This window comes from Pelodiscus sinensis, chromosome 22 (assembly GCF_052426305.1).
Source record: "Pelodiscus sinensis isolate ZL-2025 chromosome 22, ASM5242630v1, whole genome shotgun sequence".
Classification (NCBI taxonomy): Eukaryota; Metazoa; Chordata; order Testudines; family Trionychidae; genus Pelodiscus; species Pelodiscus sinensis.
The window spans coordinates 7,932,371-7,936,443 of NC_143073.1; positions in this window are offsets into that span (position 1 = coordinate 7,932,371).

Sequence of the window (4,073 nt, forward strand, 5' to 3'; positions counted from 1 at the left end):
CATGCGCCCACGTGGAGGTGAGGGGCGACGCGTCACCTTCGGATTGGTGCACATCGCGAAATTCATGGGGCGGGGTTGGAGACCAGGGGCTGTGGGTGGGGAAGGGGGCTCAGGCCTGGGGCAGAGGGTTGGGGTGCAGGAGTGTGAGAACTCCAGGTAGGGGTGCGGCTGGTGCTCAGGGGCTTGGGGTGGGGGCAGAAGGTTGTGGAGCCAGGGCTCTGGCTCAGGATGCAGCAGGCTCTGGGGTGGGGATGAGGAGCTTCGAAGGGGCAGGAGGCAGACTCCAGGTTTGTTTAATTGATCTGTTGCTCCGGGCTCTGCAATTTGATGTCGGAAGGGGGGATGTTTGTTTTATTTGCAATGTAGACGTACCCCTGGAGACTAAGGATTGATCAGTCTATGCGGCGTTAACTCCCCCCCTCGCCCTACGCAGGCCCCCACCAGTGCAAACCCCCCCCACAGCTTCCGCCCACGCTGGGCCTAGAGAGACTTCAGCTGTAGCCCTGATCCCCGACCCCTTTTGGCCTCTGCCCCTGCAGTTTCTTTGTGTTGGGGGTTAGGCAGGTGAGTGAAATAACTCTCTCTCTGGGGCCGATTCAGTAGGTGCCTCCCCACCACAGCAGAGCAGGACGAGGGCTTAAAATAACCCCCACAATCCCAGCCCTTTCTTTCCTGCTCCGGGAGGCTCTGAGGGTTGAGCAAGGGGCACTGAGGGCTAGCTGCCCACAGCCCCACTCTGTCCACTGGAGGCTCTACCTCTTCCTCTGGAGGCCACGCCCCTTCTACCAGAGGCCCCACCCCTTCCATTGAGGCCCCACCCCTTCCATCTGAGGCCCCGCCCCTCTGGGAGCATGGAGCAGCACCCCCCATACCTTGCCTCGGGGTCCACCAAAGCTTTTGGCGGGCCCTTCCTCTAGGCCTGGTGGTTCATAGCCCTGGCCCCTCTGGTCTTACTGCATCAGTTATGACAGTAAAACAAGTTGCTTGGGCTCCAGCCCGTCTTTCATTACAAGTGAAGCCCGGACGAGCTCGGTGGCGGTCATCCCTACAGTGCCTCGTGTCTCCACTAAGATCTGACGCTGAGATGGCTGTCGGGATGGGGAAACCGCCCCCTCTTTTTGCAGTGAAATGCAGAGGGAAAGCGAAGGAGAGAGGAGGCGGGGGGAACCAGAGGGCACATGGGAGAGGGGCAGAGCACAACAGAGAAAGAGCGAGACCAGGAGAGGAACGTGCGTTTGCCCCACGCCGGGCCGCACAAAAGCCACGTTTTCTGTCCTTGCCCCCTTTGCTTTGCGGGTGGTTCCACTTCCCGGGCACTCCAGAGACTGCTGCTTTCCCTACCCTGAGCTGCAGCTTTGCCCCTGATTAGAAGCAGATGGGGAATCTGGAGAGAATTGCGTTTTTCCCCCTCGTAGGGGGGAATTTGGTTCCCCGGGTCTTGGCGGGAGGTGGGAGCGGGTCTGCGTGAGCCAACGCGCTGCTGATGGAGGGGGAGACCCTGCCTGGGAAGAGACGGGGGGGAAGAAATCATAGAATCATAGAACACTAGAACTGGAAAGGACCTCGAGAGGTCATCGAGTCCAGTCCCCTGCCCTCACGGCAGGACCAAGCACCTTCTAGATCATCCCTGACAGATGTTTATCCAACCTGCTCCTAAATATCTCCAGTGATGGAGATTCCACAACTTCCCTAGGCAATTTATTCCAGTGTTGAATCACCCCGACAGGAAGTTTTTCCTAATGTCCAACCTTGCTGCAATTTAAGCCCATTGCTTCTTGTCCTACCATCAGAGGTCTATGAGAACAATTTTTCTCTCTCCTCCTTGTAACATCGTTTTAGGTACTTGAAAACCGCTCTCATGTCCCCTCTCCATCTTCTCTTTCCTAAACTAAACAAACTGCAGCTTTAAAGCGAAACCCAGAAGGATCGCCCAGGGAGAGGCACTAGGTCAGATCTTTTAAAGGAGATCGGGGAGGAGGAGGCTAAGGAGGAAGGAGGTGATGATGGCGGAGAGATAGATGTGTAGCTTTTTATTTCAATTTAAAGTGAATTTAGTGATGTTGTGTTACACCGTTGTGGGTAAAACTTAACAAACAACAGTTACTCTTGCAGCACCGTAGAGGCTAACAAACATTGTAGAAGCGACGAGGAGTCCTGTGGCACCTTATAGACTAACTGAAGTGTTGGAGCATAAGCTTTCGTGGGCAAAGACCCACTTCGTCAGATGCAGGAGATTGTAGATGGTACCATGAGCTTTTGTAGGCACAACCCACTTCTTCAGATGAGGGCCGGCTCGAGCCTTTCATGCGCCCCGGGCAGTGGGTGCGCGACGCATGTGCGGCTCCGCCCCCGGGCGCACAGTGCATGCATGGCTCCGCCCACGGCGCTGCGCCCTTTAGAATTGCCATCAGGTGCCATGTGGGCCCCGGACACGCGACGCCTGATGGCAGCTCTATGGGGTGCCGCACGGCCCCTGACCCCGTGCGCATGGCACCCCTTACAGCTGCCATCAGGTGCCCCCCATAGGTTGGCGCCCCGGACAGCTGCCTGGCTAGCTCCCCCCTTAATCCGGCCCTGCTGCAGATGAATGGAGTTATTAAAGGACCAGTTTCGAAATAAATAAGGGATGGGGGAGGAGAGAGAAGGGGAAAAAAGGGAAGAAATAGTCAATTAGGGTATGTCTACGCCACAAAGTTAGTTCGAACTAACTTTCATAGGCGCTACACTAGCGCTCCGTTAGTTCGAATTTAATTCGAACTAACGGAGCGCTTAGTTCGAACTAGGAAAACCTCATTTTACGAGGATTAACGCCTAGTTCGAACTAGCTAGTTCAAATTAAGGGGTGTGTAGCCCCTTAATTCGAACTAGTGGGAGGCTAGCCCTCCCCAGGTTTCCCTGGTGGCCACTCTGGCCAACACCAGGGAAACTCCTCTGCCCCCCTCCCGGCCCCGGACCCTTTAAAGGGGCACGGGCTGGCTACGGTGCCCATGCCAGGTGCAAGCCTGCCAGCACCCAGCCAGCAGACCCTGCACCTGGCACAGATCGAGCCAACCACTCGATGCCCCCCAGCCCTCCCCCTCTTCCCGGGACCAGGCTGGCGGCTCCTGGGAGCTTGCCCGGGACCGCAAGAGGCGGGCACCCGCCTGGGCTAGTGCGGACATCGTGGACCTCGTCCACGATCTCCACACTAGGCACAGGAAAGTGGCCGGCTAGGGCAGGAGAGCTGCCAGCCTGGCCACCCAGGAGCAGGTTTGCATGAAAATCAAGGTGGTCCACTGAGACCCCCGACCCTGAGCCCTGAGCTTAGAATGGCCGTACTGGGTCAGACCAAAGGTCCATCTAGCCCAGTAGCCTGTCTGCCGACAGTGGCCAACACTAGGTACCCTGGAGGGGATGGACCAAAGACAATGACCAAGCCATTTGTCTCATGCCATCCCTCTCCAGCCTTCCACAAACAGAGGCCAGGGACACCATTTCTACCCCCTGGCTAATACCACTCCATGGACCCAACCTCCATGACTTTATCTCACTTCTCTTTAAACTCTGCTATAGTTCTAGCCTTCACAGCCTCCTGCAGCAAGGAGTTCCACGGGTTGACTATTTGCTTGGTGAAGAACAACTTTCTGTTGTTAGTTTGAAGCCTGCTACCTATTCATTTCATCTGGTGTCCTCGGGTACGTCTAGGCTACAGGCTTCTGTTGACAGAAGTTTTGTCGACAGATACTGTCGACAAAACTTCTGTCGACAAAGCGCGTCTACACTACATTGAGTTCTGTCGACAAAGCAAGCTGCTTTGTCGACATGGTAGTGTAGACGCAAAGGACAGTTTACATTCAATAACACCTTCTGTCGACAGAAACTCTGTCGACAGAAGGTGTTATGCCTCGTAAAATGAGGTTTACCAGCGTCGACAAAACTGCTGAGTTCTGTCGACGTTATGTCGACAGAACTCAGCGGTAGTGTAGACGCAGGTATAGTTTTCTCGACAAAAGTCCACTATTGTCGACAAAACTCTGTAGTCTAGACACACCCCTCTAGTCCTTCTATTATGGGAACTAATGAAGAACTTTTCT